At 44.1% G+C, this 18050-nt stretch overlaps 1 long non-coding RNA gene across 1 annotated transcript; it reads left to right on the top strand.

Moving 5' to 3' along the window:
- The first annotated feature begins 3700 nt into the window (after nt 1-3700).
- Nucleotides 3701-6070, top strand: LOC310674037. Its single transcript, XR_014509343.1, has 2 exons — nt 3701-3755; nt 4886-6070. It is a non-coding gene; the product is annotated as an uncharacterized lncRNA (long non-coding RNA).
- The last annotated feature ends 11980 nt before the right edge of the window (nt 6071-18050 follow it).

An 18050-nucleotide genomic window follows, 5' to 3' on the forward strand; every position in this document is an offset into this window, starting at 1 on the left:
GCAGCCCCACTGCTGAAACTAATTTGGATCTGGTGCAACTTACTCCAGCTTAATTTACACTCGCTTGCTTTGTGCCAGTTTCTTGGACCTCAGATTGCTCTCCTGATATTACAAACGTACATAATTTTATTTGTATGCCGCCTTTCCACAGTTCAAGCCATGCTCAAGGCGGCTTACATCATGAAAACAATACATAGCTACAACATAACAAAATCAGCCATCAATAGTAAATACAAAAATACAAAACCAAACGGAACAATTTCCACGTAAATCACAGCAAATGATACAAAAACAAAAAACAAAAACCCAGCAGCAAGAAGAAAAAGAAGAGGAGGAAGAGGAGGAGGAGGAGGAGGAGGAGGAGGAGGAGGAGGAGGAGGAGTTTGGATTTGATATCCTGCTTTATCACTACCCTAAGGAGTCTCAAAGCGGCTAACATTCTTCTTTCCCTTCCTCCCCACAACAAACACTCTGTGAGGTGAGTGGGGCTGAGAGACTTCAGAGAAGTGTGACTAGCCCAAGGTCACCCAGCAGCTGCATATGGAGGAGCAGAGATGCGAACCCGGTTCACCAGATTACAAGTCTATCGCTCTTAACCACGACACCACATTGGCTCTCAGTGACCCTTGAAACAAGGGTAGGGAATTCTTGGGATCAAATTCTCACCCCCTCCCACTCTATTATTTGCCCCTGCTTCATCCTTTTAGTGTTTCTCATGTATAGAGTGAAAACGTCGCCATTGAAAACGCGAACCCAGTTCACCAGATTACGAGTCTACCGCTCTTAACCACTACACCATGCTGGCTCAACTCCCTCCCCAGCAACACCTCAGCATCCTCAGGCTCCACCCTTCTAGAGCAGGTGTAAAAAGGCCAGAGCTTCCTGAGATGCTCAGTTCTCGTTTCCAGTAGAAGAGCCAGTCTGCCCAGGTCAAGTACCTTAAGATCAGGGCAGCATCAAGGATCAGCATGGCTTACTGACATCCAACACCCTTTTAGAATGTGGTTCCTTTGGGGTTCTTTTTAATTAGGTTATTGTTTGTGGTTTGATTTTATACGTGGTGGTCTTGTTTGTGAACCGCCCTGAGGGTATAGGGTGGTTTATAAATTGAGTAAATAATAATAAAATAATCTGCTGAGGGCTCACAGCCATGCCGCACACTGACCAGAACCCCCAGACCTTCTAGTCCTCTTTCACCATTGCAACCTACTAGTTTGTTGCCTTTCATTCTGGCCCTGACAATGGTGAAGCAATAGACAAAAAGTATTGGTAGCAGCCACTGCCTGCTTGTTCATTAGCTTGCTGCCTTTCAAATACAATCCAATGCTTTTCCCCCCAGGTCAAGCCATGATAATCATGTTTAATACTTTTACCAGCTTCAAGGCTTTTTATTATACGATGTGTTGTTTAGTCATTTAGTCATGTCTGACTCTTTGTGACCCCATGGACCAGAGCACACCAGGCACTCCAGTCTTCCACTGCCTCCCGCAGTTTGGTCAAACTCATGTTAGTGGCTTCAAGAACACTGTCCAACCAACTCGTCCTCTGTCGTCCCCTTCTCCTTGTGCCCTCCATCTTTCCCAACATCAGGGTCTTTTCCAGGGAGTCTTCTCTTCTCATGAGGTGGCCAAAGATCAGCTTCACGATCTGTCCTTCCAGTGAGCACTCAATGCTGATTTCCTTCAGAATGGATAGGTTTGATCTTCTTGCAGTCCATGGGGCTCTCAAGAGTCTTCTCCAGCACCATAATTCAAAAGCATCAATTCTTCAGCAATCAGCCTTCTTTATGATCCAGCTTTCACTTCCATACATCACTACTGGGAAAACCATGGCTTTAACTATACGGACCTTTGTTGGCAAGGTGATGTCTCTGCTTTTTAAGATGCTGTCTAGGTTTGTCATCGCTTTTCTCCCAAAGAGCAGGCGTCTTTTAATTTCGTGACTGCTGTCACCATCTGCAGTGATCATTATACGATGTGCAGAAGCAGAAATGTTAGACCTATGAAGCACAAGGATTTTAGTAACCTGTTAGTAATTTTCAGGGAAGAAGATAACAATGGTCACAAAAAGAAGTTTAAATGGCACACATTACAGCACATTCCTGCTTTGTAAGTTTCATCATTGTGGTGTCAAATTGGTCACAAGAATCACATATCCTTAACAATAAGAACCTCAAAGAAGGGAATAAAGTTAAAACATACATATTTTTATTTTCGTTTCTTGAGACATAGGGGGTGGGACTATACTTGGAGCAATGCCCTTATTTAGGGAAGACTGTATTCCTTCATCGCTCTCTGTGAATTATTGAATAAATTGCTTGTTACCGTTTCTCTGTTTCTTGACTGCCACCATCTGATTCCCCGAAGCCTGACATTACTGGACAGGGACAGCCTGACCACTGTATTCCATGTACTGGTCACATCAAAACTGTAGTACCGCCATGTGGTCTATGTGGAGCTGTACTTGGGCCTGGCTTGGAAACTCCATCAGTGCCAGATTCTAGCCAAGAACATAGGATACCATTGTTAAAACATCTGCACTGGCTTCTCATCTACTACCAAGTCAAATGTCCTTGAATTAATTTACAAAGTCTTGAATAATGTTGGTCCAATCACTGAGGCCATCGTCAGCAGGGTCATTACTCCTTCTCCAAGTTGCTGTCATCACCACCAGACCCTCCACGTGTCCCTATTTTCCAGTGACAGTCCTGAATTTACAGGAGCCATTCTGGTTTCTGATTTGATCCCAGAATGTCCCGCTTTTCCTTAGGATGTCCCTATTTTCATCAGAGGAATGTTGATGGGTATGGAATAGGATATCCCTATTTTTATCAGAGACATGTCCCTCTTTCATCAAAGAAAGGTTGGAGGGTATGCACTCCAGTGTTGTGGAACACACTGCCAATAGAGAGCCTGCAGATTTATATTTATACCCCACCCATCTGACTGGGTTTCCCCAGCCACTCTGGGAGGCTCCCAACAGAATATTAAAAACACAATAAAACATCAAGCATAAAAAACTTCCCTAATCAGGGCTGCCTTCAGATGTCTTCTAAAAGTCAGATAGTTGTTTATTTCCTTGACATCTGATGGTAGGGCATTTCACAGGGTGGGCACCACCATCAAGAAGGCCCTCTGCCTGGTTCCCTGTCACTTGGCTTCTCGCAGGGAGGGAACCGCCAGAAGGCCCTCGGCGCTGGACCTCAGTGTCCGGGCAGAACAATGGGGGTGGAGACGCTCCTTCAGGTATACAGAGCCAATAGAAGTTGTGCCAGGGAAAGTGGGAAGTGAGGAATCAAATGTTTGGAACTGGAGTAGGCAAAGTAAGTTCTGTAAAGGCCTCCAAAACGTGGGCCACAAAGAACATCAGAAGGAACATACGTTGGCCTTTGCGCCCTTAGCTCTGATCTGTTAGAAACAGAACTAGTCACTGATCAAAGTTAATGACACAAGATAATTTAAGTAAACATGGAATATCAGGGTTCCTATTTATACATCATGATTTATCAGGTCTGTGGTAGGTAGCTTGTATAAACATTTATGATGATTCTCAAGGGAAAAGTCAAAAGGGTATAGGAATAGAATGTTCCTGAAATGATTATAGTTGGACTTAGTTAAAAGAAAAGTGGTAGGTGTGCAATAAAATGAGTGATGGAGGATATAAAAAGGAAACCCAACAGAGCCTTCCAAATTCCTCTTGATGAACAGCTATAGACACCTATGACAACCAGTTGAGACATCTTTCTCTTTGGGATTGTGAGTATGCTCTCCAACAGGGGAACTGGTGGAAGGGGAATGATCCATGCATGGGATGGGGTGGAGGAAACAAATAAAAAGAGGTTGTTGCTGGTGGTGGTGTTTTGTATTGGAAGGGACACTGGGGGTCATTTTGCCTAATAATAATAATAATAATAATAATAATAATAATAATAAAATATTATTTATACCCCACCCATCTGGCTCGGTTTACCCAACCACTCTGGGCGGCTTTCAGCAAAATATTAAAATACAATAATTCATCAAATATTAAAAGCTTCTCTAAACAGGGCTACCTTCAGATTTCTTCTAAACATCAGATAGTTATTTATTTCTTTGACATCTGCTGGGAGGGCGTTCCACAGGGCAGGCGCCACCACTGAGATGGCCCTCTGCCTGATTCCCTTAAACCTAACTTCTTGCAGCGAGCAAGGGAACCGCCGGACGACCCTTGGTGCTGGGCTTCAGTGTCTGGGAAGAACGATGGAGGTGGAGATGCTCCTTCAGGTATACTGGGCAGAGGCCATTTAGGGCTTTAAATGTCAGCACCAATACTTTGAATTGTACTTGGAAACGTACTGGGAGCCAATGTAGCAATCTTGAAACGCAGGAATCTTAACTTAAATTGTGGTGCTCAGAATTGGACAGAATATTCCAGGTGTGGTCTGACCAAGGCAGAATAGAGTAGTACAGTGGTACCTCAGGTTAAGTACTTAATTCATTCTGGAGGTCTGTTCTTAACCTGAAACCGTTCTTAACCTGAAGCACCACTTTAGCTAATGGGGCCTCCTGCTGCTGCTGCGCCGCCAGAGCACGATTTCTGTTCTTATCCTGAAGCAAAGTTCTTACCCTGAAACACTATTTCTAGGTTAGCTGAGTGTGTAACCTGAAGCGTATGTAACCTGAAGCGTATGTAACCCGAGGTACCACTGTACTATTACTTTTCTTGATCTGGACACACTAGACTTCTGTTGATGCTGCCTACAATAGCATTGGCCTTTTTTGCTGCTGCATCACACTGTTGACGCCTGTTAAGCTTGTGGTCTACTAAGACCCCTAGATCTTTTTCACATGTACTGCTAGTAAGTCTTTATTCACTGCTGTATTTTCATCCATGTTGTTTGTGTCAGGTGCCATTGAGGAGTATATACAGAAATCCTTCCCACATAAGGAGTTCCCATTTCCAGCCAATCATCACCTCAAGATACGAAGTGTATATAGAAGGAAGAGGAAAGCCAGATAGGAAGGCAATGAATGTCCTTTTTGGATTCCAGCTTTACGCTGTTGCCGCAATCTTCATCACCGCAGGAGTTTGGCCTGTTTATAGTGCCTTTCCGGCAGAATTAGGTGAAATACCCCAAGCCATGAACTTGGCTTTTTGGCTCAAGGGAAGGATTAGCAGTCTGGATGAAGAAATATGTCAGAGGCTAGACACATGTCAAATGGGTTGGGAGGAAATTCCTCTCGGTCTACCCGAAATGAGTCTCCAAGCGAAATGCTTCCCTCCTGACTTCGAAAAGCAAACATGCCTGGGGGTCCTTTCACGTGGGCTTTTCGTATATAGCACATTTTTGAAATATTTAAAAGAAACTTTATTTGCCAGTGAGCCACACGAAAGCAATTATTATTGGAAAGCAATAAAGATCCTTGCAGGTAACTTGAAGTCATTGATGAAAAATCCTGAGACTGTCGAGTTTGTGGCTCCAGACGTGGAGGCACTGCTAGCAGAGCAGAGTAGCTCGACACCTACACTTATCAGGCATGTCATATTTAAAAGATGTATGTTGTTTCTAGATGCAACTGTAAGGGCATATATCTACATTAAAAGCTCCTGACACAGTGCTCTGGATGCCACTTACAAGAAGAAAATGATAGAGAATTCACACTGTAGCGGACAAGAGCAGGGTGGGGCTGGATTTCTTTTTTCCCCTTTTTCTTTTACTATTAGTATTATTTTCTCATAACACAATAAGATTACAACTACAAAAGAAGAAGAAACAAAGCATAGAAAAAGAAAAGGGGACGAATACAATACAATAGAAATAAAGAGAGGAAAAAGAGGGAAGAGGAAAAGAAACGTTAACAAAAGATAAGAAAGAAGAACTTCCAATCTTCCATCTGTCAGTTACATAAAAAAGGAAAATCTGATTATTTAAAGCCTTCAGTTCATGCATACATAGATCTTTTCCACTTTCTGTTAAACAATATTTCTTTTAAGTCAAGGTGCATCAGATTCATTCATTTCTTTTTCCAAAAAAAGTCCAAGATAGCTTCCCTAATAGTTATTATTGTTACTAAATGTTATCCATATGGTTTCTTTTCATTTTACCTCTATTAATTCCTACGACCATTACTCCATGTGGAATAATACTAAATTCTTCTATCCGAGTCCATATTAAAGTCTGTCTACTAAGATCACAAACTGAGTCAGTATTCCATTTCTGTTTCTTGTTGTATATCCACTAGTTCGTGTCTAGTTTCGTATAGGAGTGGGGGCTGGATCTGGCCAGCTCGCTACATCCTTATCTTGGACCTCCTCCTAAAAGTGGAGAGTTCATGAAGAAAACCTTATGGGCACCCAAAACTAGAACATTTAACACACACACACCCCATACACACACTTCACAGGATTCTGTTTGCATTAACAGTCCTTGCCCCAGTGCTTTGAGTTACAAACTCCTGCCTTCAGAAAGAAAAAGATGCCTGGATAGCTCAGTTGGTTACAGCATGGTGCTGATAATGGCAAGGTTGCAGGTTCGATCCCCGTATGGGACAGCTGCCTATCCCAGCACTGCAGGGGGTTGGACTAGATGATCCGCAGGGTCCCTTCCAACTCTACAATTCTATGATTCTATGACAATCAGCTGATTGGTTGCTTGCAAAGCATCTCCCACAGCGCTTCTGGGGTTCCAACAAAATCTGAATTGCCACAGGTTGACCGTCCTTACCTTAGCTTAGTGGAATGCATTATCCTGCTTTAATGTATGTGCTATGAAGATTTATTACAAAATTTCCAAGTTAGAGCAAATTTGAAATGTTCAGTCTTCTGAAATTCTCTCACTTGGCTTCTCAATGCTGTGATCTTCAGATGAAGGGCGATATACAAATATAATTAATTCTGCTACTGACACAATTCAAAGTGTTGGTGCTGACCTTTAAAGCCCTAAACGGCCTCGGCCCAGTATACCTGAAGGAGTGTCTCCATCCCCAGCGTCCAGCCCAGACACTGAGGTCCAGTTCTGAGGGCCTTCTGGCGGTTCCCTCGCTGCGAGAAGTGAGGTTACAGGGAACCAGGCAGAAGAGGGCTTTCTCGGTAGTGGAGCCCACCCTGTGGAATGCCCTCCCCTCAGATGTCAAGGAAATAAACAACTATCTGATGTTTAGAAGACATCTGAAGGCAGCCCTGTTTAGTGAAGTTTTTAATATTTGATCCTTCATTGTATTTTTAATATTCTGTTGGGAGCCGCCCAGAGTGGCTGGGGAAACCCAGCCAGATGGGTAGTGTATAAATAAATGATGATGATGATGCAAAGAATAACTTCACCTGAAAGGGAGAGGCACTCAGCCTGACTTGTTCACCCATTAGACTTGCCCAGTCTTCTATGCTCCTTCCATTTTATTAACCGCACATCCTTTGACCCCATAGAAGTAGAAATGATGCTATCCTTGACCAAGAGGAAGTTAGATTTGGGGCTCAATGAATAAGAAAAATCCCTACATCATTAACTTTGAAAATATTTCTTTCTATGGCTCCCGTGTATGTGCTACCTCTGTTAGCAACAGTAGGGGCCTGTGGGACGCCTTTCTCCATAAATTCAGCTTATGGCTCATGGGCAGGTATTTTCTAGCACCTGATTTATTTCCTTCACAGCCTCCCCACTGCACCTTTTAGTGAGATGGGTGTTTCATTGCAATGGAAGTTACTGAACACATCACCAAAGGCAGCCATTTTGTGTATGCCTGCTCCTGCAGTGGCCATTTTGTGACTATTTCTGTTTTTGACAGAGCAAAGTTAAGGATGCAAGGATTCGTGTTCCTTCTTATGTTCCTTACAGCCTACACCTTGCAAACCCTTACAGAACCTTCATAACCTGCATCGGATATACCGGTTCCCAACATTTAACCCCATGACTCCCACTTTCCATGGCATGTCCTCTGTTTTGCAGGTGGTGGTGAAGAAGGTGTTTCTGTTCTAAATACAGGCAGAAAGCTGGAATGCTGTAAAAAACATTTCAGCTTTTCTCACAACAATCTACTAATGATATTGGTGATACGAAACCCATGTCAATATTTGTTATGTCCCTGTCATCTGCTTCTGATGCCTCGCTCTGTGAAAAAGAAAGCACATTTTCCTTTAAAAAAAAAAATCCTTACTCTGTCTCTGTCTCTGACAGTCAAATGAAATTCCGCCACGGGCAGTCAGCAGACCTTCCCTATTAGTTAATACCAGTCTTTCCCCATTAATTAATACCTGCCATTTCTTCTTTGTAAAATGGGTTCCCACCCCATCTTGCCGTATAAGTGATAAAAAGAACACATTCATTTGGGCAGGTGATTTTTGGGAAATATTTATGGGTAGATGTTGGAGGACACACACACAAAAGCAAGTGATCACATTCATTTAAAAGCTGTTTCTTCTCATGTGTTTAGTCACTTAAAACAGGGGTCAGCAAACTTTTTCAGCAAGGGGCCGGTCCACTGTCCCTTAGACCTTGTGGGGGGCCAGACTATATTTTGAAGGGGGGGGAATGAACAAATTCCTATGCCCCACAAATAACCCAGAGATGCATTTTAAATAAAAGGACACATTCTACTCATGTGAAAACACGCTGATTCCCAGACCACCCGCAGGCCAGATTTAAAAGGTGATTGGGCCGGATCCGGCCCCCGGGCCTTAGTTTGCCTACCCATGAGTTAAAACATTTCATACCTGCATTTCAATGATTGACTTACTTTTAAAGATAAAATGATAGCTAAAATCTGTGGGGCCTGATCTATGCATACCCATTGGCCACCCTGAGTATATGTGCTAGTTGGTGAGCATCATTTGTGGCATGTAGATTGCTAGGCCTCCATGTATGTATACAGCAACAAACGTTCTCCAGCAACAAAATGTAACCTTGGAGAATGAGGTGCTTGATGACTACAGTTCTGAAGTCAGTAAAGCTTGCTAGCATTTGAGAATAAGAGTCCTTCACCTGTTCATCCGGATAGGTCACAGTCTCAGTGCCTTCCATCAGGGACTTCAGTGTATTTGCTAGGTGCTTTGCAGTTATCCACGGATATGTAGTTGGCCGCTCAGAGACTAGAAGAAGAAGAAGTGTTTGGATTTGATATCCCGCTTTATCACTACCCGAAGGAGTCTCAAAGCAGCTAACATTCTCCTTTCCCTTCCTCCCCCACAACAAACACTCTGTGAGGTGAGTGGGGCTGAGAGACTTCAAGGAAGTGTGACTGGCCCAAGGTCACCCAGCAGCTGCAGGTGGAGGAGCGGAGACGTGAACCCGGTTCCCCAGATTACGAGTCTATCGCTCTTAACCACTACACCACACTGGCAGAGTCTGTTCTATATATTTCAGAAATACCTCCATGTGAAAAAGCCCACTTGCAAGTGCTCTCAGGCAGGTTTCCTTGTCAAATGCATGTTCAGGCTGGCATCTGTCTGCTGCGGTGATCTCGGGAATGCTGAAGGGGAAATTAGGATGATCATTTCCCTGACATTCACATCCACCAGATTTCTCACACAGTTCTTTATCCCACTCAGTAGCCATATGTTTGAGCCAAGTAGCCACACCTCCTCACACCTCCCTTTTTTGTATTCTAGTTCAAATTAGCTAATTCAGCAAATCCTTTCCCTCTTTCTCAATTTTTTGTTCTATAATTTATCGTAACACAATCTAACTTTAAATTTTCCACTTTAGCCCATTAACAATCAGTTTTTGCTTAATTCTTTATAACATTTCTGCTAAAACCATATAACTTCATTCCAGTATTCTTCTATCATTCATTAATTTTGCAGTATTTCTGTAAGTATACTTTAAATTTTTTCCACTCTTCTTCCATCGACTCTTCTCCCTGGTCTCGGATTCTGCCAGTCATTTCCGCCATTTCCATGTAGTCCATCAGCTTCATCTGCCATTCTTCCAGGGTGGGTAGTTCTTGTGTCTTCCAATACTTTGCGATGAGTATTCTTGCTGCTGTTGTGGCGTACGTAAAAAAGGTTCTATCCTTCCTTGGCACCAATTGGCCGACCATGCCCAGGAGAAAGGCCTCTGGTTTCTTCAGAAAGGTACATTTAAATACCTTTTTCATTTCATTATATTGTAGCACCCTGCTTGTGGTTAACGCTTAGCTGGAATGAAATATTCAACGCAGCAATAGAGAAATTAAAATAATAATTTATTTGTCAGACAAATAAATGATTGGCACAGTGGTATATTTACCAAAAGCTCTGCACCACCCCAGCCCTGGTGGCCAGCACTTATATTCCCTCAGCCCAGCCTCCTTACTCCTCCTTTGGCTGCCTCTGTCCAATCAGCCTGGTTGAAATTCCTATTGGCTGTTTGCTAGAACCAATCATAAAAGATACACCCATTTCCTATTACCTTTTATGGGAGACAAAGAGCTATATTTCCTTCTATCAATATCTTACATTTGCCTTGACAAGGCATCTTAAATATCAGATCACCCTTTGCTCTTTGCTCTTCTGCTCTTTGCTCTTCTGCCCTTGGCAACAGGGGCAAATGGCTAAAACAGATGGCTCATGGTTTCAAATTTTGTCATATAAACAGAGGTCTTGGGTTCACCTTCTCACACACCATCAATGAAATAAGAATCTAACATAAGAATCTAACATCTCTTACTTTCTACATTCTTTTGTATAGTTACATTAAAGTCAGTACATATATATAGATTGATTTTTAGAAGGGAAGAACTTATTAAAAATCAAGTTTCTAAAATGACCAAAAACAACCTCAGAGCAGTTTCTCTTCCTCACCAGGCAGCAGCTGTTGTTGCTTTTAGCTCTTTGCCTTTTAACCTTCTCAGGATACCTTAAACCATGTTTTGATGGGAGGCACTATTTACCAACTCTAATTAGTGTTTTTGCAGCTTGGATTGTATTCTGTAATTCGTATGACCTTTTGTTCCCAGCTTTTGCTCCTTTTTACAACTTTGAGGTACTGCAACAAATCAATGAGGGGCCCTTGTTCAGGAGAATAAACAAAAAGACTCTCAGCCAGGTGGTTTCTGCCTGGCCTGGAGCAAGCATTTGGAGCAAGCATTTGGAGCAAGCATTTGGAGCAAGCATCTACAAATATATTTTTAAGCTTATTTTAAAATACAGATCTTTGATCAGATGCCTCAATATATCATCTCCCAGAAGGTCTTAATCCTTGGGCACGTCCACCAAAGGTGAAAGAAAGTACCTTCAGTCTCATTACATTTCCAACATTTATTATCGGGCAAATGACAGATTTTTGCCAGGTTGACTGGTGTTATGTACCACCTATAAATCATTTTCATTAAATTCTCCTTTAAGGCATTACATGCCGTAAACTTCATACCTGTGTTCCATAACTGTTCCCAGTCAGCCATCATAATGTTATGCCCAACATCTTGTGCCCATTTAATCATAGCAGATTTCACCGTTTCATCTTGAGTATTCCATTTCAGCAGCAAGTTATACATTCTTGACAAATTCTTAACTTTGGGTTCTAACAATTCTGTTTCTAATTTTGATTTTTCCACCTGGAAGCCTAATTTTTTTGTCCAGATTATATGCCTCCATTATTTGATAATAATGGAGCCAATTTCACACTCTGTTTTTCAATTTTTCAAAACTCTGCAATTTTAGCCTGTCTCCCTCTTCCTCCAGAATAGGAGCCCATCTTTGAAGGAAGCTGTGCCTGGAGGAAGAACTGTGAGGGGGAGCCTCCATCAGGCAAGGCCTCCTTCCACTTGCCTTGCCCCCCCCCCGGCCCTGGGTCTCCTCATGAGGAAGCTGTGCCTGGAGGAAGAACTGTGAGGGGAGAGACTCCATCAGGCAAGGCCTCCTTCCACCTGCCTTGCCCCCCCCCCCGGCCCTGGGTCTCCTCATGAGGAAGCTGTGCCTGGAGGAAGAACTGTGAGGGGGAGACTCCATCAGGCAAGGCCTCCTTCCACCTGCCTTGGGTCCTGGGTCTCCTCATGAGGAAGCTGTGCCTGGAGGAAGAACTGTGAGGGGAGAGACTGCATCAGGCAATGCCTCCTTCCACTTGCCTCCCCCCCCCCCCCGCCCTGGGTCTCCTCATGAGGAAGCTGTGCCTGGAGGAAGAACTGTGAGGGGGGAGACTCCATCAGGCAAGGCCTCCTTCCACCTGCCTTGCCCCCCCCCCCCCCGGCCTGGGTCTCCTCATGAGGAAGCTGTGCCTGGAGGAAGAACTGTGAGGGGAGAGACTCCATCAGGCAAGGCCTCCTTCCACCTGCCTTGCCCCCCCTCCGCCCCTGGGTCTCCTCATGAGGAAGCTGTGCCTGGAGGAAGAACTGTGAGGGGAGAGACTCCATCAGGCAAGGCCTCCTTCCACCTGCCTTGCCCCCCCCCCCCGGCCTGGATCTCCTCATGAGGAAGCTGTGCCTGGAGGAGGAACTGTGAGGGAAGAGACTCCATCAGGCAAGGCCTCCTTCCACTTGCCTTGCCCCCCCCCCCCTCCGGCCATGGGTCTCCTCATGAGGAAGCTGTGCCTGGAGGAAGAACTGTGAGGGAAGAGACTCCATCAGGCAGGCCTCCTTCCACTTGCCTTGCCCCCCCCCCCGGCCTGGATCTCCTCATGAGGAAGCTGTGCCTGGAGGAGGAACTGTGAGGGGAGAGACTCCATCAGGCAAGGCCTCCTTCCACCTGCCTTGCCCCCCCCCCCGGCCTGGATCTCCTCATGAGGAAGCTGTGCCTGGAGGAGGAACTGTGAGGGGAGAGACTCCATCAGGCAAGGCCTCCTTCCACCTGCCTTGCCCCCCCCCCCGGCCTGGGTCTCCTCATGAGGAAGCTGTGCCTGGAGGAGGAACTGTGAGGGAAGAGACTCCATCAGGCAAGGCCTCCTTCCACTTGCCTTGCCCCCCCCCCCCTCCGGCCATGGGTCTCCTCATGAGGAAGCTGTGCCTGGAGGAAGAACTGTGAGGGAAGAGACTCCATCAGGCAGGCCTCCTTCCACTTGCCTTGCCCCCCCCCCCCCTTCTGTGAGCAACTTTTAAGGAAACACCAGACATAGGTAAGGGGTCACTGCCTCTTCAATTTGCCTTTATTGAAGTGGGTGCCTTGTCACAGCAGCAATTTTTATTACTGAACACATCAGCAAGGGCAGCCATTTTGTGAATGCCTATGCTTCCCACAGCAATGATTCCCTAAATCGCCATGTCCCTACACTGGCCATTTTGTGACTATTTCTGCTTTTGGCAGAGCAAAGTTAAGGACACAAGGAGCAATGTTCCTTCTTACATTCCTTACAGCCTACACCTTGGAGGCCCTTTCAGAACCCGCTTAATTACCTTATCGCCTACACCAACATTTGATCGCAAGCTCCCCACTTTCCTTCAGGCATGTCCTCTGTTTAAATCAGGCATAAAGTTTTGAAAGCTTCACTTTTGGAGGACAGGCTAGGAATTTCTGTTCTGAATATAGATCAAAAGCCGAGATCTTGTAAATATGCTTCCCTGTGGTTGTTATATCACACCTTTTTTCGCTACAATCTCCTAATGATGTCAGTGAAATGAAATGCATAGTTATCTTTGTTGTGTGTCTTCCATCTGCTTCTATGGCTTCACTCCATGACAAAGCAAGTATTTTTAAATTCAAAAAAGTCCTTGCTGACTCTGATGACAGTTAAATCTAATTCTTCAGAAACTCTTGTTGTTTTGAGGTTTTGCTCAACTTGTGTCCAGATTTTCACTTTTTCAAATATGGCAACTCTGTGGTTTGGGGATGTATAGAGTTAGACATCACAGGACATATAAAAAGCAAGAGATCCCATTTTTAAGGCATTTGTTTTATGTATTTATTCATTTACAACAGTTCATACCTTCCTTCACTAATTGGCTTTCTTTTAAAATAAATTTATAGGTAAGTGCCCCTTCTAGCTCAGGGACTGATTTGTTTGTACCCCTTGTAACCCCTTGTTTGCAGCCCTAATTTTAAGTGGCAAATGGTGAACTTTATTTACATTGTGTAGATACGAGAACTACATGTATCTAAACGCACCTTCAATTTTCTCCATAAATGAAATATATTTTTGAAGTATGACATGCTGAATAAGTATTTTTACCCAGTTGCTATAGCTTGCTAGCTTTTTAGAGTAAAAGTCTGCGTTATCTGGATCGAGAGGGGTCACAGTCTTAGAATTCTGCATCATTGACATCAAACTACTTGCCAGGTTCTCTGTTGTTGGCCAAATATATTTAACTGGTTGTGTCTCACTGATACTTAGTGATTCTTGTAAGGTAAAGGTAAAGGTACCCCTGCCCATTCAGGCCAGTCTTGACAGACTCTAGGGTTGTGCGCCCATCTCACTCAAAGAGGCCGGGGGCCAGCGCTGTCCGAAGACACTTCCGGGTCACGTGGCCAGCGTGACATCGCTGCTCTGGCGAGCCAGAGCCGCACACGGAAACACTGTTTACCTTCCCGCTAGTAAGCGGTCCCTATTTATCTACTTGCACCTGAGAGTGCTTTCGAACTGCTAGGTTGGCAGGCGCTGGGACCGAACAACGGGAGCGCACCCCGCCGCGGGGATTCGAACCACCGACCTTTCGATCGGCAAGCCCTAGGCGCTGAGGCTTTAACCCACAGCGCCACCCGCGTCCCCTAGTGATTCTTGTAGATACTCCAAAAACACCCGAAATTGATAAAGTCCACTTGAAAGCCCTCTCAGGCAGGTTTCCTTTTCAAATCCATCGTTGGGAGAGCATTTGTCTTCTTTACTGATCTTTGGAAGGTGGATATTAAATTCAGGCTGAAAATCTTTGCGAGGCTTACAGGCACCTTCCGCAGCACACAGCTCTTGGTCCCATTCAGTAGCCTTTTGTTTGAGGGAAGCAACCAAGTTTATGACAGTAGACGTTTCTGCAGTGGCATCAACAACAGACAACATTACAAGGAGGAACACAAATGTGGTGATGTGGAGACCGCAGCCAGGTAGGAGACACATGGTCTTTCAGAATCTGCTGTTCCTCTTCAAGGACACCTTACACAAACTACACAGAAGGAAATAGAGCCACTGTAATTAAGCAAACCTAGACGGCATGTTAAAAAGCAGAGACATCACCTTGACAACAAAGGTCCGTATAGTTAAAGCTATGATTTTCCCAGTAGTGATGTATGGAAGTGGGAGCTGGACCATAAAGAAGGCTGAATGCCGAAGAATTGATGCTTTTGAATTATAGTGCTGGAGGAGACTCTTGAGAGCCCCATGGACTGCAAGAAGATCAAACCAATCCATTCTGAAGGAAATCAGCCCTGAGTGCTCACTGGAAGGACAGATCCTGAAGCTGAGACTCCAATACTTTGGCCACCTCATGAGAAGAGAAGACTCCCTGGAAAAGACCCTGATGTTGGGAAAGATTTAGGGCACAAGGAGAAGGGAATGACAGAGGACGAGATGGTTGGACAATGTTCTCGAAGCTACCAGCATGAGTTTGGCTAAACTGTGGGAGACAGTGGAAGACAGGAGTGCCTGACATGCTCTGGTCCATGGGGTCACGAAGAGTCGCACACGACTAAACAATAACAACAAATTAAACAGCAAAATAAATGTCACAGTTTAATTAGAAGTTATGAAAAATAAAAAAGGTATTTGCTTAGCTCCACAAAGAAGTGACAGACAAGTGTCCAAAGAAAGTCATTCCATAAATGCCAGGAGGGGAAGCTCGGAGAAGCTCTGCACCCTAGTTGTCACCTACCTCACCTGAAATGGTGGAGGCTCTTGAAGAGTGGAGGCTCTTGAAGAGAGGACTTACAGACAGGGCAGTTACTTGTTCAGATGAGGCATGAAGCCATGCAGGGTTTCAGTGGTAAGTCCAGAAAGAACCTGGATACCAGTACAATTGTTTCATCTCTGGTGAAACTTGAGACAGCATACTCACAATCGCAAAATGAAAAAGAAGGATGCTTCAGATGGTCAAGATACGTGTCTGCAGCTGTTTACCAAAATGGTACCTCGTAGCTTCTGTTGCATCCGCTCAGGTTTTCTTTTTATATACTTCATTGTTCATTTGATTGTACTGTTCCGCCACCCACCCACCAATTTTCTTTTAACTGGACACAGCTATAATTACTTCAGGGCCAGGTGCTCAGCCTGGAAGTCATTTTGGACTCACAGTTGTCCATGGAGGTGCAGGTCAATTCTGTGTTGAGGGCAGCTGTCTATCAGCTCCATCTGGTACAAAGGCTGAGACCCTACCTGACCGCAGACTGTCTCGCCAGAGTGGTGCATGCTCTAGTTATCTCCCGCTTGGACTACTGCAATGTGCTCTACTTGGGGCTACCTTTGAAGGTGACCTGAAAACTACAACTAATCCAGAATGTGGCAGCTAGACTGGTGACTGGAAGTGGCCGCCAGGACCATATAACACTGGTCCTGAAAGACCTACATTGGCTCCCAGGATGTTTCCAAGCACAATTCAAAGTGTTGGTGCTGACCTTTAAATCCCTAAATGGCCTCGGCCCAGTATACCTGAAGGAGTGTCCCCACCCCCATCGTCCAGCCCAGACACTGAGGTCCAGCGCCGAGGGCCTTCTAGCAGTTCCCTCACTGCAAGAAGCAAAGTCACAGGGGACCAGGCAGAGGGCCTTCTCAGTAGTGGTGCCCGCCCTGCAGAATGCCCTCCCATCAGATGTCAAGAAAATAAACTATCTGACTTTTAGAAAACATCTGAAGACAGCCCTGTTTAGAGATGTTTTTAATGTTTGGTGTTTTATCATGTTTTTAATATTCTGTTGGGAGCTACCCAAAGTGGCTGGGGAAACCCAGCCAAATGGATGGGGTATTAATAATAATAATAATAATAATAATAATAATAATAATAATATTCAGGGACATTTCTTCCTTGAGAAGTTAGACTGGCTCCCTCCTTGTCCTTCTCCTGACAAGCAAGGACCTTTTTTATTCCAGAAGGCCTATAGGAAATGTTTTTAAGTAAAGAGCTGGGGCTATGATGTTTTTCTTGTTTTGTGTATTTTTAATAGAAAATGATAGGTGATAGGTGTAGATGATAGATGATAGATATAGATAGATAGATCATAGAATCATAGAGTTGGAAGAGACCACAAGGGCCATCGAGTCCAACCCCCTGCCAAGATAGATAGATAGATAGATAGATAGATAGATAGATAGATAGATAGATGGATGATAGATAGATGATAGATAGATTAGATAGATAGATAGATAGATAGATAGATGATAGATGATAGATAGATAGATAGATAGATGATAAATGGTAGATAGATGATAGATAGATATAGATGATAGATGATAGATAGATGATAGATAGATAGATAGATGATAGATAGATAGATAGATGATAGATAGATAGATATAGATAGATAGATAGATAGATAGATAGATATAGATAGATGATAGATAGTTTTGCGTTCAACTGGCTGCCGAGAGGCCCAGTGGTTTAGACCACCCTCTTCTCCCCCTTTTTAATAAATAAAGATGTAGTTGGATCTTCTCCTGTGAGGCCAAAGTAACTGTGGGTGATGCAATGTCAAAGGCTGGGAGAGTGTAAAGTGTTGAGGTACCTTTCATTGATGTTAAGGAAAATCTGTTGCACATGCTTCCCTTCCTTTGCACCTGCAGGTCTTATGATTAGTGTTTGAAGGCCACTGTGATCTGGCAGCCAGCCAAGGGTGTGGTCATTCTTGGGTATATTAATTAGAAGGCTGTGCATTGCCTTCTAGCTTTGCTCTGAAGAAGCTCTGCCAGATTTATACTGAACTCTGTGCTGTATGTCTGCTGTGAGCTGTACTTGCTTTGCATTTGAAACCTGCACTTTCTACTAGGGCTTTAATGGAAGCCTGTACATAGTGTATATAATGAAACTGCCTTAATGCTTAGGACCTGTCAGTAAAGGACTGGGAAGTTGGAGTCTGACTGAATTTCTGACTATGGAAGCTCCTTTAATTTGAGTAAATAAGGGATGGAAAATGAAGTGAGCAGAAGCAGGCAAATTTTCCGTGTTTAAAAAGATTTTTTTTAAAAAATTCTGATAGTAATACAGGAGGGGGGGAAAGGAAGACATACAATGTGAAACCAACCAGCCTTATATCAC

Source organism: Podarcis tiliguerta, assembly GCF_965153285.1.
Source record: "Podarcis tiliguerta genome assembly, chromosome: 3".
Classification (NCBI taxonomy): domain Eukaryota; kingdom Metazoa; phylum Chordata; class Lepidosauria; order Squamata; family Lacertidae; genus Podarcis; species Podarcis tiliguerta.